Source organism: Macaca mulatta, chromosome 12, assembly GCF_049350105.2.
Source record: "Macaca mulatta isolate MMU2019108-1 chromosome 12, T2T-MMU8v2.0, whole genome shotgun sequence".
Lineage (NCBI taxonomy): Eukaryota > Metazoa > Chordata > Mammalia > Primates > Cercopithecidae > Macaca > Macaca mulatta.
In genome coordinates this window covers 46,215,650-46,239,889 of record NC_133417.1, presented here as the reverse complement: position 1 = coordinate 46,239,889, position 24,240 = coordinate 46,215,650, and positions in this window count along the sequence as shown.

Below are 24,240 nucleotides of genomic sequence, written 5' to 3'. Positions count from 1 at the left end.
GGCTAATTTTTATAATTTTAGTAGAGACAGAGTTTCACCATGTTGGCCAGGCTGGTCTTGAACTCCTGACTCTAGGTGATCCACCCACCTCGGCCTCCCAAAGTGCTGTGATTACAGGCATCAGCCACTGCGCCTGGCCAGCCTCAAACATTTTAAAACTAGTACAAAACCACCAAAACTCAAGTTTTATATTTTTATGATATAGTCATTGCAATTAGAGTTGAAGGAGATTTCCGAGATTGTTGACATGACCCTTTTGTATTGCTAATAAAGAAGCTAGAACTAAAAAAGGTAGTCATGTAAAAAAGGTCACCAGTTAATATGTAATGGAGATAGTAAAAGAACTTAGGTCAACTCACTACTTCTTTGTCTAGAAACACACTCACAACCACCTCCCACGCCCTTAGGTGCTTTAAATCTGATTGCTTCTCCTCAGAACTCTCCCTGTATCTGACGGATTTGCCTGAGCCCAGCATTCATGATGTAGTAATGGCCACAGACAAATGACTGGCAACATCTTATCCTTCCATTTGCACTGTGTATGCTGTAAGATTCATGAGGAGAAATACTCCCAGAACAATAACCAAATGAGATATGAATACCACATAATTATTAGCTTTGCAGGAGCAGAATATCTCGAAGTAGAGCTCTCTTGAAAATCAGATTAGAGGGCTTAAATATTGAATCCTAACTGGAACCTGCCACTCTTCCCTGAAATTATATCTTGGGTCTAGCACAGATTATAGGAACCTGAAACCGTTAATTTACATATATGATCCTGTGGAAGGATTGGGCATGAGGAGAGAGGAGGAGAAGAAGGAAAAAAGTAGCTAATGTTTCTTTTGTATTTTACCAGATGATAAGCGTGGTTCTAAGTGTTCTATAAGTACAGTCTCATTTAATAATTACAACTCATTAAGATAGGCTCCATTATTTTAGATTTTACAGATGATAAAAGTGAGGTACAGAGATTGAATATTCTGTCACAGGTTACAGCTAAGAAAGTTAAGATCATGGAGCCAGTGTTCTTACCCACTGCATTAAACTGGCTGTCTATGTGCATGAATGTATATGCGCGAGTGTGTATATATGTGTGTAGGTAGATAGATTATAAATAGATAGATGGACCTAGTATATAGAGTGTATATATGTATATAGAATAACCTAACCATGTATCTGGATGATATTTGTTCCTTTTTGATTCAGATTCATGATATCTTACTTATCTGGAAGTCGGCCTTCTGGTATCCTTATCCTAAGCATTAAACTGAATATAAATAAACATTTTTAAACTATCACATTATATAGATGTGTGCACACCTATATACTAGGTTGGTCGGTCAGTCTGTCTATCTATCTACCTACCTGCCCACCCATCTGTCTTTCAGTCGCTCCATCTAGAGAAGAAGATGATTAGAAACAAATTAGATAATTAACATGCTTCCAAACTACAGCCTAAGAAGTTTATCTATATTGTTCTATCCAGCAATATAGAGAAGAGGAAAAGGCAGACTATACTTTTAACATTCATTGACCATGTACGTTTGTAAACATGGTCCAACTAATGTCTTGAATTATGATCTATTATTTTAATTTATTTCTTTTTAGGAGAAGGCAGCAAAATGATATATAGAGAAATAACTTGGTGGAACAGTCTTAACATGACGTAGTAGAAAGAAAAATTTATTTTCTGAAAAATATAGATGTGGATTTGAATCTAACTATTCCTGTATTCTTGGAAAATTTATTAATATTTACTAAGCCTCAGTTTGCTTATCTACACAAAGAGCTCTTTCGGGAAGTAAATACTATTTTATCCCTATTTATTCATCATTGCCCCCAAATTTCACCCATCCACTACTAGGACTATCACCATTGGCACTGTTAAAACTAAAATTGTTCTTGCGATTTCCTCACTGCAATTAGTGGTTCCTTGCATTTTGCTTTGCTCAACTTCATGCATGTAAATATTTGGTAAACTCCATATGTCCTTCAGGTAACTCAATTTAAAAGATCTAAAATCAAGCTCATTATCTTTTCTCTTCAACACTGCTCTCTTCCCTGTGTTGCCTGCTTGAATAACATTACTTATGTTCCAGTTACTGGATCCACAAGTCTGTGAGTCATTTTAAGTTCTTTCTTTTTATAGCCACATACAGTCACTAAGCCCTGTGAATTTCATCTCATTTATCTCTCATTGTTAGCTCCTTCCTTTTTTCCCCTTTGCTGCCACCATCATTTTTTTGCTAGATTGATGCAATAGGCTAAAAACAGGTCCTGCTACCATGATATTTCCCCTGACTTCTCTGATCCAGCCCCAAAATTACTGCCAGAATGATGTTTGTAAATGAAAATTATATGTTATTGTAAGGCCTAAAGCCCTTCAGTGATTTATCAGGGCTTTCCAGATAAAGCTCCAACTCTCTGGGTTTGCACTCACAGGTCTACATCAAGGATTCACAAACGGCACTGCTGACATTTTGGGCCAGATAATTCCTTGTTGTGGAGGACATTTTTGGACATTGTAGAATGTTTAGCACTATCTCTGGTCTTCATCTACTACATGAGAACAGTATTCCCTGCCCATTGTAGCAACCCACAAAATGTGCCCTGACATTGCCAAATGTTTCTGGGGGACAAAGTCTTCATCAGTTGGGAACCCCTGTTTACCTGATTGGCCTACTGCATTTTCATTTTCCCACAAAAATACACATCCTATTTGATAGTTTTCCTCTCTATATAATAAATCTTTCATTCTGGCCATCCTAATTATTTCCACTTTCTTTCCATGGTCATGCTTTTCCATAGCTCTGCTTTATAATATAATATTATTTTAGATTATAATGTCCTTTCCTTTATTGAGTTAACTCATACTTATCAACTTAAAATCTCACCTCAGGCAATGCTTTCTCCTTGGAAGCATTTCCTATTGTTGATCTAGATAAATTCTGAAAATACTTTTATCAAATAAAAGTATTTTTATTTGATACTTGTTAAAAAATTGCATCTTGTTAAAAAATTAACTTATCTGTATCATACCATAAATTCTTGACAAGCACATGTCAATGTACTCCCAATTGGGTTTGTACTCCCAATGCTTTGCCACAGATGACAACCTCAGTAGATGTCTGTCTGTGTAAATTAATATTTACCTTATAATAAAGGAAATCATTAAGGTAAAGCACTATGTTTAATATCCTTTACATAATCATCACAAGTTTAATGTTAATTGTGTTTTCTATGCATTTCTTAAGCCTCACAATAGGATTATTTATATTAGGTTTCAAAAAGTTTGAGTTTTCAGAGTATTTCAAATTCTGAAATTTTCGATAAAGTATTTTAGACCTATAGCTCACCTTTTAGCCACACCAACTATCAATCCAGTGAGACTCATCTTTTCACTGTTATTTGTTCAATCCTTGCTGCTTTCCAACTTTAGTCCTTCTCATTCTCCTCTTTTTGAATCTCTAATCTCTTCAATTCTATAAATTATTCTAATCCTTAAAAGTCAACTCAACTCTGCTTCCTCCATGAAGTCTTCTCCAGATGTTCTAGTTCATGTCATTTTTTTCCATCACAAGAAAACGATGCCTATTTTCTCCCTTGATTATAAAACTCTAAGGAAACTTGGTTTATTTCACCTTTTACCTAGATTAGAAAGGAAACAGAATGCAAAGACCAGTTAAGGACAATCAACCAAAAAGTATGGGTGAGAGGAAAGTCATCTAAACAACAAACAAAACTGTGTTACCTAGTATAGTCTGTGACTGTTTGCGATGACCTTATTTCTCAAAGAGATATATGTTGCATTGTAATGCCCAGACTGTATGTTCCCCAAAGAAGACCACCAGAGCCCAGAGTCAAAGCCAAGCGGCAAGGATCTTTTACTGCAAGTTCGAACTTGGCCCCTCCATTCCACAGCATACAGGAGGGCCCCGAACAATGCGAGTGCTTGCCTTTTACAGCCCGATGTAAATAGGATACATAAAGTTGCAGAGGAACAAGGGAATTCTTTTGGTTACAGCACTACAATTGGTTAAGTTATACATTTAGCAGTTTTCTATTGGTTCCCACGCTTTCAGTAAAACCACAAACGGCTGTGTCCGTATTGGAGACTTTCCAGGTGGTGTTTTTCTAAAGTTGAGATATATGGTAGTCTCTGAGTTGAGAAATGTGTTTGTACTGGGCTCAGGAAGTTGAGAGATATATGGTGGGATGTGTTTGTACTGGGCCTGTTTGTGTTGAGCCCGGGGCTGAGGAATGTGCCTGATTTCTTTCATTCCCCCCTTTTCTCAGGTACCTCTAGAGCCAATCTTGGGTCTTATAAGTCTGATTCTGTTTCAGCATTTACAGGTTGGTATTGGGCTCTGAGAACCATGAGCTGTATGGTGTCAAACCTTTCCCTGACAAACTGTAAAATTCTGTTAACAACACAAGGTCCTACGGTAAACAGAAATAGTAGACTTAGCAGGGGTCCAAGGAAGGGGGCTAACAGGGAAAACATAGAGGAATTCCACCATTGGTCTGCAGCTGAAGCAAACTGCTGTGTTTTTACTTCTATGCTTAACTTGCGTAACTGTTGGACCCGGTTCTCTACAAGCCCTGATTCATTTATGTAGAAACAACAGTCTTCCTTTAGAAACATACATGTAACACCTTTTTCAGCAGTGAGTAGGTCTAGGGCCCTCCAGTTCTGCAAGGTTACTTGAGCTAGGGACATGAGCTGTCACTGAAGGGGGGCAAGGGACTCAGCCGACTCCTCCACAGCAACGGCAAATTGTTGGTACAGCTTGTTGCTTTCTATGAGGGTGTGACCTAGGGCTCCCCCGACCAGTCTGGCCGCAATGAGGGATGAGGTGAGGGAGATTCCCGCAATGAGGGGGAGAAATATGGCTCGTGCAGGTCTCGGTCTAGGGACTGGGTGAATAGCAGTACTAATCCAGTTACCGGTGTACCCCAGGAACTCGCCGGCAGTTAGTAGAGTCAACAGGGGAACTAATGTGACAGGAAGACACAGTAGGTTGGTAACAGAGGGACCAGATAGGTTCTTAGATAATGTCCCATCACACCAGAAGAATATGCCCGGCGAAGCCCTTAGGGTGGTACTAGGGGGCTTTGCAGTGATGTTGCAGAGGCTGGAATTAGTTCCTGAGAAACAGTAGGGAAACTTCTCCTGACTGGGGTTTAGGTATAGTGGCATGTTAGGGATAGGGGCATATGAGAGGTTTTGGAGGTTGTTAGCTTGGGCAGAGGTAGAGGATCCCCATGGCAGAGGGACAGCGGTTAGCGGTGGATGCCCTAGAGTGGCACACAGAAAGCAGCCAGACAAGCTGTGAAGTCCTGTAAGGTTAGCAAGTTCTAATCCTTCTTGTAATAATTTTAACCAGGAGAAAGGATGTAAATCTTGTGTTAGTCTATTTTCTTGTCGTTGGATATTCCCATGGACCAGGGGTCATACCTGCACTAGACCTTGCCACAGATAGAGGTGACTGCTAGGCCATGTGGAGGAGGAGGAGTAGTATACAGCCCCATGTTGAGGCGTGGCCCAGCGGGAGTTCCAGGGGTCTTTGACTATCCATGTATATGAAAAGTCCCCGTCCCGTCTACGATGGAAGGGCCACTTATGATCTAACTGTTCTTCCTTACCCCAATAATGGGATTTATGGATGTTACAATAGTTATAAGGGCAGCCGGCATTTTGGTGCCACCAATAGTGCTTATAATTGTATTTAGTCTGATCAAACTCAAAGCATATTATTGGTGCCATTGGTTTGGCTATTTGAAAACCAGTAAAATTTAGTAAAATTGGGCTATTGCACCCTGAGGAGGGGCAATCAGCACTGGCCAATAATTTCCTGGGCTCATGAGGTTGCCCAGGGTGGGTTAGGTTTTCATAAAGCCAGAATCTCCAGATAAAGGGATTAGGAGCTGGTTTTGTGTTTTCCCCAGCGGCCACTAGGGCGACTAACGTTAGGGTTAGACTACCTAACTGCATGTTTGCGGTGAGCTATGCTGCTGGCGCAGGGTGAGTTTTAAGGGGTTGTTCTTAGCTCTGTCCACAGTCCACGTGGCCGGTGCTTCAGCCGCCGCCATGATTGGCCCCAGAAGGTTGGAGGTTGGGTCCACTGGCTTGACGTGGGTGTAGTGGATCCACGACGCGATGCCTTCTACCTTCAGGGCGGTGGGTGTGGTTAGGAGTACCTGGAGTGGTCCCTTCCACCTGGGTTCTAGGGTCTCTTGTCAGTGTCGCTTAACCAGGACCCAGTCTCCCGGCTGGTACGGATGGGGTGTCGGTGGGGGACCGGTCTCATATAGTTCCTTCAGCTTGGGCCAGATTTCTTGATGAATTTTCTGCAAGGCTTGTAGGGAAAATAAGAGTTCAGAGACATTTTCTGTTTCAGACTTGAGCAGATCATCTTTTAGGCTGGGAACCAGGGGTGGGGGTCTGCCATACATGATTTCGTAAGGGGTAAGGCCCAGTCTATAAGGGGTATTACGGGCCCGGAACAGAGCATAGGGGAGAAGGACCACCCAATTAGCGCCAGTCTCCATAGTCAATTTAGTTAAGGTCTCTTTTAAGGTCCAATTCATCCTCTCTACCTGTCCTGAACTCTGGGGCCTGTAAGCGCAATGTAGTTTCCAATTTGCCCCAAGGATGGAAGCCAAATCCTGACTTACCTTAGCGACAAAGGCTGGCCCATTATCTGACCCTATCTGGACGGGGAAGCCATACCTGGGGAGGATATCTTCCAGAATTTTCTTTGCTACAACCTGAGCAGTTTCCCTTTTCGTTGGGAATGCTTCAGTCCACCCTGAAAAAGTATCTACAAAGACAAGTAAGTACCGATACCCGTATTTTCCTGGCTTTATCTCAGTAAAATCTACTTTCCAGTAGATACCGGGCCTGGTTCCCCTGAGCCTTGTTCCCGTTGCAGCCTGGGATTGGGGGTAGGCGTTGTTAAGCTGGCAGACTTTGCAACTTGTCACGATGCTGCTGGCCGTCTCAGCTATATGTCTGATTTTGAGCTTGGAGCGTCTGAGCAGGTCTATCATCCGCCGGGCACCCAGGTGGGTGGTTCGGTGGATGTGTTTCAACACTTGTTGTCCTAATTTTTCTGGTAGGATGGTTTGGTCATTAGTATCAGTCCACCACCCATTCTGGATCTGTTTCAGGGGAAGTTTGTCAATCCACTGGAGATCTTGTTCTGAATAATCAGGGAGATATGGCAAGTCCCGGGGGCCCGGGTCAGGGAGCTGGAGTGCAAGGAGTTGGCTGGGAGCCTTTGCCACACTCCTTGCAGTTTGGTCTGCCAGAAAGTTGCCTTGAGCAATTGGAGTGGTTGGTTTCTGATGCCCTGGGCAATGTACAATAGCCAATTTTTCTGGTCTCCATAGGGCTGTTAACAGGGCTAGGATCTCTTGCTTGTTTTTTATCTCTTTTCCTTCAGCCGTTAGTAACCCTCACTCCCTGTAAATGGCCCCATGTATGTGCGCCGTAGCAAAAGCATATCGGCTGTCTGTGTATACTGTCAGTTTCTTCCCTGCCCCTAAGGTAAGAGCTTGGGTGAGCACTATCAGTTCGGCCTTTTGGGCCGATGTCCCTGGGGACAGGGGTTCCGCCCAGATTACCTCAGTCTCTGAAGTCACTGCCACTCCAGCGTACCTCTGGCCTTGGTGTACGAAGCTGCTCCCATCAGTGAACCAGATTAGGTCAGCGTCAGCAAGTGGGCGGCCCTGCAGGTCCTCTCGAACTCCGTGCACCTGAGCTAGTATCTCGGTGCAATCATGGAGCGGGGCGTCCAGGTCCGGGTTGGGCAGCAGCGAGGCAGGGTTTAAGGTTGTTGGGGGCAGGAAAGTTATCCTGAGGGGATTTAGTAGTAGTCCTTGGTAGTGGGTGAGCTGGGCGTTACTTATCCATCGATTAGGTGGCTGTTTGAGTACACCCTCGATGGCGTGTGGGGTAACGACCCGTAATTCTTGACCCACGACAAGTTTATCAGCATCTTGTACCATCAGGGCCGTGGCCACAATCATTCGGAGACAAAGGGGCCACCCGGCAGCCACTGGGTCTAATTTCTTTGACAGGTAGGCAACCAGCCTCCGCCAGGGGCCTAAGTTCTGAGTTATTACCGCCTTGGCGACACCCTTGCTCTTGTCCATGTATAAGTGGAAGGGCTTGGTGACATCAGGTAGTCCCAGTGCAGGCGCAGAGAGTAGGGCGGTTTTGATCTGTTGGAAAGCCGACTCGGCTTCTTCTGTCCAATTAAATGGCTGCTGCCCCCGTGTTGCCTGATACAAGGGTTTAGCCAGCTATGCGAACCCAGGTATCCATAGTCTACAAAATCTCGCTGACCACAGGAATTCCCTTACTTGTCGGGTGGATTGTGGCCTGGGGATCTGCAGAACAGTCTGCTTCCGGACGTTTGTTAACCAGCGCTGCCCTCCTTTTAGCAGGTACCCCAGATATGTTACTTCTGATTTACAGATTTGAGCTTTCTTTGCTGAGGCTCGGTAGCCTAGATTCCCTAGAGCTTGTAAGAGACCCTTGGTCCCTTGAATACAAGCTTCTTGGGTCTCAGCAGCAATCAGGAGGTCATCAACATACTGTAGTAAGGTTATTTCAGGGTGTTTGCGTCGGTACTCACCCAGGTCTTCATGGAGGGCCTCATCGAACAGGGTAGGAGAGTTTTTGAATCCCTGTGGCAGTCTGGTCCATGTCAGTTGGCCACTTATGCCCCTCTCAGGGTCAGTCCACTGAGGACTGACCTTTTGGCTCTGAGGGGCTAAAGGCAAACTGAAGAAAGCATCTTTCAAATCTAAAACAGTGTACCATTGATGTTTAGGGTTTAGGGTACTCAGGAGGGTGTACGGGTTAGGCACAGTTGGATGTATGTCCATAACCCTCTTATTGACTTCTCTCAAGTCTTGTACAGGTCTGTATTCTCCGCTATTAGGTTTTCGTACCGGCAACAATGGAGTATTCCAGGGCGAGTGATATGGGCGAAGGACCCCTTGGTCGAGGAGCCGGCGAATATGTGGTGCAATCCCTTCTTTGGCCTCTAGGGGCATCGGGTATTGGCGTACCCTCACGGGGTCTGTCCCAGGCTTAAGTTCAACAAACAAGGCAGGATGGTGTTTTGCTAGTCCTAAGCCCCCCGTTTCCGCCCAAGCTCCTGGATATTGCTGGAGCCAGGTTGCTATGTCCTGGTCAGGGGCCGCTCGCTCCTGGTGGAGCCGGTACTCATCTTCTAGGGTTATAGTCAGGACGGACACGGGCTGATTTTGGGAGTTGGTCACGACGGGCCCCTCAGGGAGGAAATGGATCTGTGCTCCCATTTTAGTTAGCAGGTCTCTCCCTAATAGGGGACAGGGGCTCTCAGGGATGACCAGGAAAGAATGGGTTACATTCCTGGCTCCGAGGTTTACTGTTCTTTGTGTTGTCCAGGGGTATTTCTTAATTCCTGTGGCCCCTTGTACCCACAAGGACTTGGAGGATAATTTTCCATTAGTTTTAACTAGGACCGAGTGCTGTGCTCCCATATCGACCAAGAACTGAACTGGGGACCCCTCCACTTGCAAAGTTACCCTAGGTTCGAGGAGGGGGTCCGAACCCCGTCTTCCCTAGTCTTCGTCTTGAGTGACTAGTACGGGTGTAGACCTACGGGGTCCCTGTCCTCGTTGTTTCTTTTTGGGGCAGTCTCTTACCCAGTGGCCAGCTTCCTTACAGTAGGCACATTGGTCTTTGCTCAGATTATCATGTCTGGGGGACCGCCTAGGTTGGGTGTTCTCTGGCTGTAGATGCTCTTTCTGTACTACTGCTGCCAGGACCTTGGTCATTTTTTCAGTGGCCTTAAATTGCTTTTCCTCTGGAGTATCTCTGTTATTGTAAACCCGCTGGGGTATCTGAAGGAGGTCCTGAATCTGCTTTCCCTCTAAGTCTTCTAATTTCTGGAGTTTCCTTTTAATGTCTGGGGCCGCCTGATTTACAAAAGACATTACAACTGCTGCCTGACTTCCTGGAGCCTCTGGGTCTATGGGGGTGTACTGTCTAAAAGCTTCCATTAATCTTTCTAAGTAGGTAGCTGGACTTTCTGTCTTTCCCTGCAGAACAGAGTATACTTTAGCCAAATTAGTGGGCTTGCGAGCAGCTGCCCGGAGACCCGCCATTAGAGTCTGGCGATAAAGGTGTAGCCGTCCCCTACCTTCTGCCGTGTTGTAGTCCCACGCCGGCCTGGTCAGAGGAAAAGTCGCATTTATGAGGTCGGGGTTGGCAGTCGGTTGACCGTTGTCCCCTGGGACCATCTTTCTAGCTTCTACCTGTATTCTCTCTCGCTCCTCTGTTGTGAACAAGATTCGGAGGAGCTGCTGACAATCATCCCAAGTGGGCTGGTGGGTGAACATGACACTATCCAGTAAAGCCATTAAATCTTTGGGGTTGTCTGAAAACCGAGCACTCTGAGTCTTCCAGTTATACAGATCACTGGTGGAGAATGGCCAGTACTGGAGCCTGGGGATTCCCATGTCATCTGGGGGCCCTATTTCCCGAAGGGGTAGAGCCACTGTGGAGACAGGCGGCTGGGGGGGGGGCGGCTAGCCCGCAAAGTGCACCCTCGTGTCTGCCCCGCCGGCCCTTCAAAGTTACTTTCACTTTCAGCGGGTCCGGGTGCGCCGGCTGCCTCCCGTCCGCCTGCTCCTTCCCGCGGCTCAGCCCGGGGGGCTGGGGCCTGGGGCCCGGAGGGGTACAGAGGGGGTTCTGTGGACAGTGGGTCCCCGCTATCAGGTAGAACAGGATGGGGGGGGCAGTCGATTGCTTGGATTTTAGTGGCCGAGCAACCAGTGCCTTACAGGGTTCAGGGGCTAATTGGAAAGGGGACAGCCAAGGAGGCAGGTTCTCAACAAGGTCCTGCCATATGAGGATATATGGGATTTGATCCAAGTGGCCCGCATGCCCAGGTAGGAAAATCTTGGACTTTACTGTAGTGATGACAGGAAGTCGGAACGTCCCTTCGGGTGGCCACCCCACATCAAAGGCAGGCCATTCGGAGCGGCACAGAGTAATTAGCTTTCCCTTCCTGATTTCCATACTAAGATCATGGCCCCTTGCTCTAACATCCTTGAAATTACTTGTAAGGAGAGATAGGGGAGTGCTCTGGGTATTACCCATCCTATAATAATTTGTAGTCTCTTCCTGTAAAAGAATATAGGTTAGAATTCCTGTAAAGGAAATCTGGCGTATTAATAATATCTAGCCGCAAGCATGCTCTGGAAGCCCGGGTCAGAATCAGTTCTGATAAAAATCTAGATCAGACGAGAGCTAAGGGACGTCTCCCACTGGTCTCCGCTGGCTGTCCTATAGCGCGTCCGCCAGGACTGCGTCAGCTTCAGTTTCAGACCTCGCGAGTCACAGATACAGGTTCAGAACAGACACAGACAGACAAACAGAGACGAGCCGGCTCACCTATCAGCAGATCGATCCTGGTAGATCCGTTGACCGGGGGTCTGGTGGGCTTGGGGAATCCCGGACGAGCTCCCAGATGTAATGCCCAGACTCTATGTTCCCCAAAGAAGACCACCAGAGCCAAGAGTCAAAGTCAAGCGGCAAGGGTCTTTTACTGCAAGTTCGAACTTGGTCCCTCCATTCCACAGCATACAGGAGGGCCCCGAACAATGCGAGTGCTTGCCTTTTATAGCCCGATGTAAATAGGATACATAAAGTTACAGAGAAACAAGAGAATTCTTTTGGTTACAGCACTACAATTGGTTAAGTTATACATTTAGCAGTTTTCTATTGGTTCCCACGCTTTCAGTAAAACCACAAATGGCTGTGTCCGTATTGGAGACTTTCCAGGTGGTGTTTTTCTTTTTTTCTTTTTTTTTTTTTTTTTTGAGACAGAGTCTTGCTCTGTCGCCCAGGCTGGAGCGCAGTGGCCGGATCTCGGCTCACTGCAAGCTCTGCCTCCCGGGTTTACGCCATTCTCCTGCCTCAGCCTCCCGAGTAGCTGGGACTACAGGCGCCCGCCACCTCGCCCGGCTAGTTTTTTGTATTTTTTAGTAGAGACGGGGTTTCACTGTGTTAGCCAGGATGGTCTAGATCTCCTGACCTCGTGATCCGCCTGTCTCGGCCTCCCAAAGTGCTGGGATTACAGGCTTGAGCCACCGCGCCTGGCCCAGGTGGTGTTTTTCTAAAGTTGAGATATATGGTAGTCTCCGGGTTGAGAAATGTGTTTGTACTGGGCTCAGGAAGTTGAGAGATATATGGTGGGATGTGTTTGTACTGGGCCCAGGAAGTTGAGAGATATGTGGTGGGATGTGTTTGTACTGGGCCTGTTTGTGTTGAGCCCGGGGCTGAGGAATGTGCCTGATTTCTTTCAGCATATAACTCTATTTGAGAAATTATGGAAATAATCTTGTATCATGAACATTTTCTAGCAAAAATTATTTAAGAATGTATTTAACTCTTGAAGAGACATTTAATAATCAGAAAAATAATTTGATTTTCTGCAGCCCTTGATTATCATAGAGTGCAAGAAAAATAAATGACCATGAATGTTGGCCCATCTTCCAAATGATATCTGCACAAAGTCCATGTTTATTGGTCTTCCTTGTTGTGGATCATTTGAAAATCTGTTTCATCTGATTGTGGTATTAGCCCTAAAACAGCAACAATGAAATTATTACTGTAATTCAGTAATTTGCCAGAAAAAATCCTTTAATATTTTATCTAAATTTAATGGCATGTTTGCTTTTTTAACAATTATGTTATTACAAATATTTTATTTGCAAGAAGAGTCCTTTCTAATCCAGTTTCATATTCTCTGTGTTAGATGGAGGTATCTGTGATTACAATGGATTATTCATTGGAAAGGGGGAAACAATACCATCCTGAATAAAATATTTTACTTTTGAATTGTATATATGAAACATTTAAACAAAAAAGAACTTACTATGTTATTTTGTGTTTTCCATGGCTTTTGGAATATTGATAAGCATTTATTTCTGTCTAGAGAAGCAAATAATAATTGTGTTCTTGATTATTGGCATCACATTTATTATTCCAATTTTAAGATATAATAAAATAAGATTTCCTTATACAGACTTTCTTAATACAAGAAAGTAAGATATCCTCAAAAATCAGGCTTCATGACCTTGCCTTAAATCAGTAATTTAGTAGAATTTATTAGACAGATTGGACAATATCAAACGCATACACCCTTTATGAAAAGTAACTGAGGAGCACAAATCATCCTACGTGAAATCCATCTTCCTCTCCCATCCTCTTGATCTGATCAAAATATATTGTCATTTTCAGAATCCTCGATATAACTGATATTTAAAAATTAAGTTATCAAGGAAAAGATAGAAAGGAGACAAACGGTTAATTATCTGGGAAGTCAGAATCTGGAATAACATGACAGGAGCAAAAAGTATTTACCATAACCACAACAGAACCATGAAGAAAACCAGTGTTCACATGGGTGTACTTACTAGGAGATGCTCTTTCTTGTTTTCTTTTCCTTATAATTCATTATATAAAGGAAAGAGCTTTTATTTTTTAGAGTTTCTTTATGGTCAGGATTACTCTATTATTGTTTATGCTGCTGTTTGGGAGAGGCTCTTGTTCAGGTATGTGTGTATGTGTGTGTGGTTTCCTTGTTCAGGTGTGTGTGTGTGTGTGTGTGTGTGAGATTTCCTTGTTCAAGTATGTGAGTACATGTATATGTGTGGTTTCCTTCTTCAGGGGTGTGTGTGTGTGTGTGTGTGTGTGATTTCCTTGTTCAGGTATGTGAGTACATGTATGTGTGTGGTTTCCTTGTTCAGGTGTGTGTGTGTGGTTTCTTTATTCAGGTATGTATGTATGTGTGTGTGTGGTTTCCTTTGCACTACCATGACATCTATTTTTCACTTTTATGCTGAGTTCTGAGTTTGTGGAAAGGTTGGGAAGAAGTTATGTAATGCTCTACTGGACCAGAAAATTAGTGATGAGTGAAACTCCAAAAGGTCTAGAGGTAGAGTCAAGTTGGAGTAACATCTGGGAGTCTTGATGTTTATTAGGACTAGGAAAAAGTCTCTTGAGTCTACATAAATGACCTGTGAATTTAGTGATACAAAAGGATTTTGACAAGGTTTTCAGGATTTCCTGCATCCAGAGAGAATGGAAATCTTTGAGAAGAGCCAGTAGGTCAGAATACAAAAGTTTAAGGAGCATAAAAATGAAAAAAGAATGGAAAAATGTAATCTTACATCACAAGAATTTGGGTTCAAATTTAAGGATTGTGTTTGGTTTGTTATATACTTTTGAATAACTTGCTTAAGCCACTTGAAAGTAGATTATTGGGTCATTAAAAACACACAGACATTTATTTTATACCTGACTTTTGGAGTTTGTGAAATATGCTGTATTGGATATTTGTACTTGTGCTCCTACTGCTTTTATTGTCTATTTTTGTTTTGAGGAATGAGATTGAAGGTATTATGGAACTACATAAGTAGATTTCTCAATTTTAAGGTGGAAAGATATAGGCGGGAGAATACTTCAGTTTTCATCTGTATCAATGGTTCATATTTTGTCCTAGCTAGCTTGTGTATCTCATGCAAAAATAGTGAAGCCATTAGTAGCAGCAGCAGTAGTAGTCGTAGTAAGAGTAATTGCCAGAAAAATACTCCCTTTCCTAAGCATTTCATATGTAATATCTTATTTAATCTTCTTTATGACCTGTTGATGAAGGTATTGTTGTCTTCATTTTGCAATGAGTAAACAGACATGCAGAAAACTTTTCAAGCTCAGATAATAAGTAAGTTATAGGACTGCAATTTTAATCTTTTAATATTCATATCTCAAAACTCCTGCTCTACTGAGCATGCTGATTTGCAAAATCAATAATTTTGAATGGGATGCTACATCTCTTCAATATCTGAATTAAATTTAAGATGCCTTTAATTCTATATTTGTGGTTTAGAAATAAAGACATAAGAAGGGGAACATGTCGAATTGTGATATGTAGGGGAGGTTGCAAATTTACCCAGATCATGGGCAAAAATGCTTAGTTTTTACTCTTTTTCTGATGTATCCCTAAATGGTGATATTTAGGGTATTGGAAAATACGTCACCTCTCAAGTCTCATAGCAAAGAAAGATATTCTTAATTGTGCAAAGGATGGACCATATTGATCAAGAATCACCCTACACAGCTTCCTCTTTCTAGATTTCAAAAAGGGAATGGAATCCTGTCCTCCCTGCTTTCAGTTTTTCCCTCAACAGTTTGCGTATCTGACCAGGACTTGGACATACCTAAAGCTCAGGCTGTAATGTCACCCTGTTTCTTTTCTATTCCCCGAGATACTCTGGTATCAGGTAGAGATTTTCTATTGCCCCTCTTATATTAAAAATGTATTCTCTTATAGGGAAGCCTGCCTTTGGCTTAGTATTTGCTGTAGTATGCTGTATTAGAAAATCTTTTCCCTTACCCATTCCTAAATCCCATTTTCTTGCTTAAAGAGGAGTATGTCTGTCCTCTGTTGTTGTGGACTGATGATAAAACTCGGGGCTCAGCCTCAAAGTAGAAAGCTGCTGGGAATAAGATTTAAGCAGGGAGATGATGTACTGGGTTAATATTTTCAAACATTAATAATAATTTCAATAATTTTCAAGCATCAATAATCAATGTCACTGTTACTAAGGTGATCACTGAAGAAGGGGCCATTGCCTCCTGTGAGTTCTTAAGATGGGACTCCATGAGAAGAGGTAAATTTGTTTCATTTACAGCACTAGAAAGCTCTAGTGAATACTACTTGGGCCAGTTGTTTGGCTTTGAACAAGTCACTTAACTTTTCTCTATTTAATATCCTTCCTTATCAAATATACTGAAACAGCTATTTTGCCAACAGTGTGGGTAGATAATGAAGTTAAGATCATTTTGTAAACTACAAATTTAAAATATAAGCTTTTGGATTTCACTTTTATATTATCTGGATCATAAAAGACCAATGGAAAAAAGTTACTGTTCATCTGCCTCCTTCAGAGCTAAAAAAGGATTGGTGCCATGCACTTCCATGACTGTCACACCTCTCAATAATCTACTTCTGGGGGATTTTACTTCGTTACTGGCTCTAGGGTGGACACATGGATCAGACACATACAATCAGGGCATTATATTTCCAATGGCCCTAGATGTTGACTCAGTAATAAGAATATGAGTGGGTTATAACCAAAGAGAAACAATTAACTATTTTTCATACTGTTATAAAAGGACCTCATATTCTTTCTTGAGACAATCTAAACATAGAACTGCTGGAAAATTTTTATAGAGTGTGACCATTAAGTCAGTATAGCAAAATTCTAAACTATGAAATGTAGAAAAGCTGAGCTCTCATAACATTGTTTCAGCCTTTGATTAAAGCTGTGCCTGACTTCTTGACGTTTTGGTTTTACATGCCAATGTTTGTTTGTTTGTTTAATAATTTATTTTCTATTAACTAGTATAGCAAAAAAAAAAATGCTGAAACAATTTGGGTAACTAGATGGAAACTGACTCCATAAAAGCTTCAAGAGTACTGAGGTCTGTGACATCAGAAACTGCACTGTATGCCCTTTATTCTCAGCTCTTAACACTAGCCTGCCACATTATATGTTTTTATGTTACATGCCTGTTTAATTGGTTGACGAAGATTTATTTAATGAATTAACAGTTTTTGATAAAGAACAAAGTTTGAAGAAGATAAAGAGGAAACTATGATTAAAAACATTTTCTTATATCTTACAACCCTTTAGAAATGAAGTTCTTTAGTCAGAGTATTCTTAAACACTATTCTTATTCTAAATCCTCAGAAGAACAGGATGTAAGGCCTTTGTTATTTCTTACCCAAGTGAAACAAAACTCTCATATGTCATTACATTGAATTATTTAATAATACACAATGAAGGAGTGGGTGTAGTTGGGGATGTGTAAGTTTTCTTTAATTTTACATGAAACTGCAAATCCTGTAAGTAGAATGTCAAGAGAATGAGGAAGCACATCGTAACTGTCTCTGCTGCAGTGAAAGTACTAAGTAACCCATTACTTGGGGACATCTCTTCTCATAAAATATCTTAACAAACTGCCAACATACAATTTTTTGGGCAGTTTCAGGCTGCAGGTTTTTATAGGTGAGATGCACTACTGATTATTGCGTGCACTAGCTCCCAGAAAGAGGAGAGTCCAAATTAAGTAAGATTGGTCATCAACATCAGTGTCGACCATCGTACATAGCATCACTAATTTTACAGCACATTTCCTTTTCTCCCCCCTCCCCCGTAATCCATAAGATTGAGAATGGGGAATTTAAAATATTCTAAATATTCCATAAATATTTTGTGTCATCTGCAGGAATTTTTGTAATCATACACTTTGATGTTATTTTATTTCCTTTCTGCACAGTCATGACGAAAAGGGATTCTGGGAGGAAATCTAATTGTAAGACTAATCACAATGAAGTAAGAAATGTTTGCATAATTATTATAAAAGTAATGTAAGATAAATTAGTAGACACTATTGTGCCTATTTTGGGGCATTATACTTCTTTGGATAATAAAGGTAATTATGAAATCTCATAATATATTGTATACAATGATGCTGTAGAACCTTGCTATTCAAGTTGTGTTCTGTAGTCTAGAAACATTGACATCATCTGAGAAATTATTAATAATGTAGTGTTTCAGGCTCCACGCCAAATCTACTGAATCAGAATCAATCTTTTCACAAGAACCCCAGGTAACTTTTATGCGCATTAAGTTTTGAGAAGCACTGCTCTATATCAGAATATCATTGGATTTAAAGATAGTATTTCCTATTAAGGTTAAAAATCTAGTTGCTTAGGATTTAGGTTTTCTAATTTACAGTATAATTTGTATTCCAGTTCTTCTCCTTTTCTTGTAACCCAGCAAGACAGATTTGATTCATGTATTACATGTTACTCTATAAAATTGAATCAAGAAAAGCACTGCAGGTTGTGATTTGATACACAGTGACAGACTATGGATCAAGAACACTGTATCTGACAACTGTATTATCTCCCTGAATATGCATGCTACAATTTGGCTAATCCCCAAAGTCAATGTTGGTTACAGTTGATTGATAAAAATATGCTTCCTTATTCAAGGTCAAATTAATTTGGAAGAATTTTCTTTTGCTTACTGAGCAGCTTCCATGAGAAATCCCAGTCTAACATTATAAATGTGCACACATTTTCTCACCCAAATATATAAACCTCACCTCAACTTCAGTGTATGTGATACATTATATGATAGCACTTTAAAAAAAGTCTCAAAATAACAGCTTATTCAGATTTGCCTCACTTGACCTGAAATAATTTACAATTATAGATGCTGCTTGGAAATGCCTGGGGAACCTTTCATGTAAGAGTAGAAAAACAAACAAACAAACAAACTACTTTTTAGAGGTTACGTTGTGTGCCTGAAATAGCAATATTGATGGTCAAAGAGTAAAGATATTTTAGAACAAGTTCATGAAAAACAATGAAAAATAGTAATAACTGTATTTGTTGATGATATTACAAATATGTGTTTGCTTTACTCAAGTACACAATATGGTCCTTATTTGTTAGAATTGAGAACACTCTGTTGAAATATGTGTCAATATTATTTGATCTAGGGGAAGGGATAAAGCAACTTTAGGTCTCTTACAATTGGAAGCCTTGTTGTGGTAACAAGGAAAACTGTAGGAATTTAATTTTGCTGAACTGTTTTTGCATTATGAGGAAGGCTATAGTAAAATTGAAAAGCTGTTCTCTTGGGAATCTAATGAATATAAATTTATCCCAGTGATCTAGTTTTTAAATAAGTGAAAATCTATAGGCATCTCTTTTGGTATAGTTGGTAAAGTCTAAAAGTGTAGGCTTTTATCAATGGATTTTTAAACAAAATATTTGAAAAATAAGTTAGCTAATCTCAGCAGATAAGATGGTGAGATTTCACGGTTAATTTACAGTATTTTGGCAAGCCCAGGGTTCCTCCCTCAAAGGAGCTCTTGTCTACTTAAACTAACCTTTGAAGTAACATTCATATTTTCATCTGCAAACTTCCCCTCCAGCCATTCTTGCTTTTCCTCTTCCAAGCCATTATTATGATCTCCATTTCCTGAAACCTAGGTGAGAAAGTCAGTCTGAAAGACACACATGAGAGAGAAGTAAAGATTTCTGTTTATATTTAAAGTGGGAATAAAGTTTTGAAGAATGATTCCTTCTTTTATTAGCCTCTCCTCCACTTTCCATTAACAAATTTCCGTATTTAAAGAGTTATTTTACATTGGACTTCTTTAGGAAAACAACTCCAAATTCATATAGCTAAAATTGATCCTTCTTTAATTCATTCAAATAAGCTAGTTCTTATCTCTAACCCCTATATTGTACCCTTATAATTTCCTTTCTTGTTCATTGTGTGTGTTTGTATCTATAGCACATTTTCAGAGCAAAGCTTGATTGAGACACAAACAGCATGAGTTACAAATCTTTGTGTTAATATAGTTCCTGGTATGGTGACTAACACCGCAAATCTAATGTTTGTCAAGTAAATGTTTCAAGAGTAAAATGAATGAATCCAGTTGTTCAACATAAATCCTACTTTAAGAGCTAAGGATTCCATATACTAGACATCAGAAGTTAACCCTCAGGGGAGTTTTTGTTTTTTTGTTGTTGTTTTGTTTTGGTCTTGACTGTATGAGAGACTGACAGTACAGGAATGGCTCAGACTGATTAAAATGTTAATTTTAGCAGTTCAAGACTCATGCCACCAAGAATGGCACTCTGGGCCTTGGAGGTAAAGCTGAGAACCCATGACCTCAAAGATAAACTTCAGAAGGAAAATTTTGCAGCTATCATCTACACCAAGCACTGAGCTGGGCTATTTTTCATACTTGATCTTCCCAAATTTTCACAACAAACTTTCTTTACGATTATTAATAACCCAATTTTTACAGAGATGGATTTAAGTTACCTTGTCCAAGGTCAAGCTAGAATAATCAATGAGCATCAAGAATCCACACCCTGTTCTCTCTGACCACTAAGTAAATCCACTTTCCAATATGTCATTCTGCTTGGAAATCTGGAATGGATCATCTCCAAAGGAGATAGGTACACACTAAATTGTGTCTTCCACCTCAACCCCAAAACATATGTTGAAGTCCTAACTCCTAATGTGACTCTATTTGGAGTTAGGGTCTTTAAAGTGATAATGAAGGTTAAATGAGATCATAAGGGTGGGACTCTAATTCAATATGGCTGGTATCCTTACAAAAAAAAAAAAACAAAAAACAAAAACAAAGAGATGGTAGAATGCTGTGTACACAGAAGGTAGAGCTTGAAGGTAGCCATCTGCAAGCCAAGGAAGCCAAGACTCTGGGAGAAGCCAACCCAGCGGACACACTGGTTAATCTTGAACTTTCAACACCCAGAACTGTGAGGAAATAAATTTCTGCTTTTTAAGATACCCGGTTTGTGGTATTTTGTTATGGCAACTAACACAGAAACACTATTAAAAAATCAAAGTTAATCCAGAAAGCAATAATTCTTAGGTCTAGAGGTTATGAAATGATTTAAAGATATAATGTCTCAGTGCTTTGTGTGGCAGCCTCATTCAATTATATTAAATCAAGACATACTGATTGTATACTTACTATGTCCTGCCAAGTCATGCCCAGTGCAAGAGGAAAAGCTTTGGAGGCTCCCAGTTTGGTATTTCTTTTTAATCTCTACAATTCCCTTCTGTGGCATCACCTTTCTAGATTATAGTTTAATAAAACTTGTTATCGTTGTACTTTGCCAAATACAGATACTGCTAATCCCTAAAGCAAAATTAGCTAGTACTTAACTGTGAACTCTGGTTTCCTAGGAATGCAATGAATTGCAAACTGTAACACTGTGGGGCTGTGCTTATCCACCTCACCCCCCATGGGGGGAAAGCCACATCAAAAGATGGTCAACTTAATGCGAGTCAGCATACAGATTCTGTTTACTGAGGATATATTTTATTTTCCCATTTGCTCATTTCCCTCTTTTTCTTTATGTACACTTCAATGCTCAGAACATCTTTTGACATACATGTGACACTTTTTCCTCAACTGAGTGACGAGCAAGATACAAGATATTTATACAACAGAAACTGGCCATCATTGCCACCAAAAAGTAATTTCCCTACCTCCTTTGTGCCCTTGGCTTTTCTGTTTTGTTTTCTTGGTGCTACATTTTTAAATGCTTTATTTACACAATATTTCTTCAAAGGTGCTGTTTTCTTTTAAAGTGATACAATGGAAATGAAAAGACTATTGAGAACTCTGAGCTGGAAAGTATTGCTTTCTTCTTTCAGCATGACAGAAAATGGTGTATAGTGAAAGGAGGAACTTTCTCATTGCAATAATGTTTTAAATGACAGGGCAATCAAGCCCTCAAGCTTCATTTTTAATTTGAAAAGACAAATTTATTGCTAATACTGTGGGATATATGACATCTGTAATCAAAAGCACTTAACTTTAAAAGGAAAATAATCTTATAAGGCTATCCAAGACAGTAGAAGATTCTTGTCAGAATCATTAGCTTTCCACTGGGTTCGAGCAGAATAAAACCTGGAAGGTGATTCTTCTGCCATGAATCTGATCTCTTGTTCAAATTCCCCGAAAAGGAACAAAAGTGGTAGAATAAGTTTAGAGTTTGTTACATTGAGCCCTATAGTAACACTCTTTATACATATTAGATGTTGGTCACAAACAGAAAAAAAATACAAAGCCATAAAGCCTGTGGATCTGTGGATACTAATGCAGAGTTGTTAAAAAAAAAAAAAAAAAACAGACTAAAGATAGAGAATTTTCTGCATTTTATAGAGGTATTTTCTGAGTTTTGCAACATCAGATAATCCCAGAGGCAATTAAAACAAAACAAAACAAAAACAATCTGAAAGGTCCCCTGCAGGATAAGTATCAGGCCGGTGAACTCAGCTTCTGATCAAATATGAATGATCATCAAAGTCATAGAATCTTCTGTCAGTTCATCACATCATTTCCTTCTGGATGAAATAATTTAAAAAGCATTTCTAACACTTGAACTTATGGCTCTTTATACATAATAATAATAATTTATGCATAAAATACATTTATAATATACAATTATTCTTTAATTCTTACAAGAATCTTGATTGGTAGACTTTATTATGTCCATTTTTTCATATTTATATAATTCAGCATTCAAAAAGTTTGTATCTCTGATCTAGTAAATGTCACAGTTAAGACTAGATTTGTGTTCCTTCAGTTCTAAGTTCAAAGCTCTTTGTGAGGGTACCATAATAGTCCCTATCTGTTTGGTTAGATATTATAAGGAGACGGCTAACACTTTTCACCCCTTCTTTTTCGTTCCAGAATATTTAATGTTTAATTCTTGGGCTCTTGGGGAGATGCCTAAATTTCTTGAAGATTTATTGTAGGTCAAGTTTTAAGCCCGGCTTAATCTCGGGTTAGTTGCTTTACAAGGAAAAACAAATCTTTAATTTTCTTTTAACTATACATCCCTTAATACATCCCCTAGGGGACTCAAAAATATTTCTAAATTACACATCTTAAACAAAATGTAATTCATTTGCAATTATATGGAAGAGTGGCGACTATGAAATTATGTGATTGCATTTATGTTTAAGAGAGAATGTATGCCCTTAGAGATCTATAAAAACAATATCTTATATTCAAAGGACCAAAGTCTTAGGGAGAGTCTTACCTGAAGACAGAGCTATACCAGGTAGTCTCTGAAATATGTTTGAACTCAATGTGCTGATGAGGCATGCAAGTATATTTTTAATTGGAATCTTGATACAGAATAGATCATCATCACTGTCCAGAAGCTTTCATTTTCAACTAAGGCCAAGATAAAAACATAAAAATGGTGACAAAAGTATCAGTGTGTGTGTGTGTGTGTGTGTGTGTGTGTGTGTGTGTGTGTGTTTAAATGCCCTCCCAAAAAGGAAGAAGTAAAAATGTTCCAAGCATCTGATTAACTAAGTGTCCTAATAGAAAGTTAAAAGCAGAATTAAGTTAGAACTGACACAAAGAATTGGAGAGACAATGAACAGGAAAAATGCACGGTGAGAAAATAATAGATGTGTTAGAAAAAAAAAAGAGTGAAATCTGTGGAGTAAGGAAGACACTGAAACTAGTGATGGAGAAATGTAAAGGTAGGAGAGATTCAGGGAAATTGCTCAAATAGTGTCCCTAAGACCTCAGTTCCCCACGTTATTGTTATATACATTTCTGTTTCCAACATAATCACCCACTTGTGGTGACCACTAATGTATTTACTAGGAGTGAATTCTCCCTTAAGAACAACTTTTGTAAGGTTAAACTGCCAGTTGATTTTAAGTTCTGATGTTTTCTCATTCCAATATTACTCAGAATCCAGGAAAGAGTAAAAGAGAGGGAAAAAAAAAGGCTATATGTTGGCTTTTTGGTTTTGGCTTAAATTCCCTCAGCCAAGTAAGCACTGCCTATTTTAAAAGATACAAAACATAAAACTGTTTTCTGGTGATTCTAAAAAGTCTGCATTTTATTTTGCACCCCCCACATAAAAAGCTTTCATTGTTTTTGATATATTTTAAATTATTTTTCCTTCAAGTATCTTTTTTTTGTTTGTTTGTTTGTTTGGTTTTTTTTACAAAATTTGAGGAACTAAAAATTTCTAAGGAATACGCATGTGGCAGAACTCTTAAATGTGTCACATTTTATATTCAAAGGAATTACATGATCAAGAGGAAAGCAGTGTCTCAATGAGACATTGATCTGGTATTACTGCTCTACAATAATAGAAGTGCTTCCATCTTGGTTAATCATAAAGAAAGAGGCCACGTCTTTAATTAAAAAAAAAAAAGTGTAAGGTTCTTGGATTTTAATCTATTTTAACAATTAAACTCTACTGTGTGGGGGAGGTGGGGAGGATGTGTGTGTATGTGCATGCATACCTTATAAAAAGATGTCTTCACATAGCTGTTATCTAGAGCAGAAAGTTTTTAAATAAAAGAATTAGCAGGCCAGGTGTGGTGGCTCACACCTGTAATCCCAGCACTTTGGGAGGTCAAGGCGGGTGGATCACCTGAGATCAGGGGTGTTAGACCAGCCTGACCAACATGGTGAAACCCTGTCTCTACTAAAAATACAAAAATTAGTCAGGCAGGCACCTGTAATCCCAGCTACTCAGGAGGCTGAGGCAAGAGGATCTC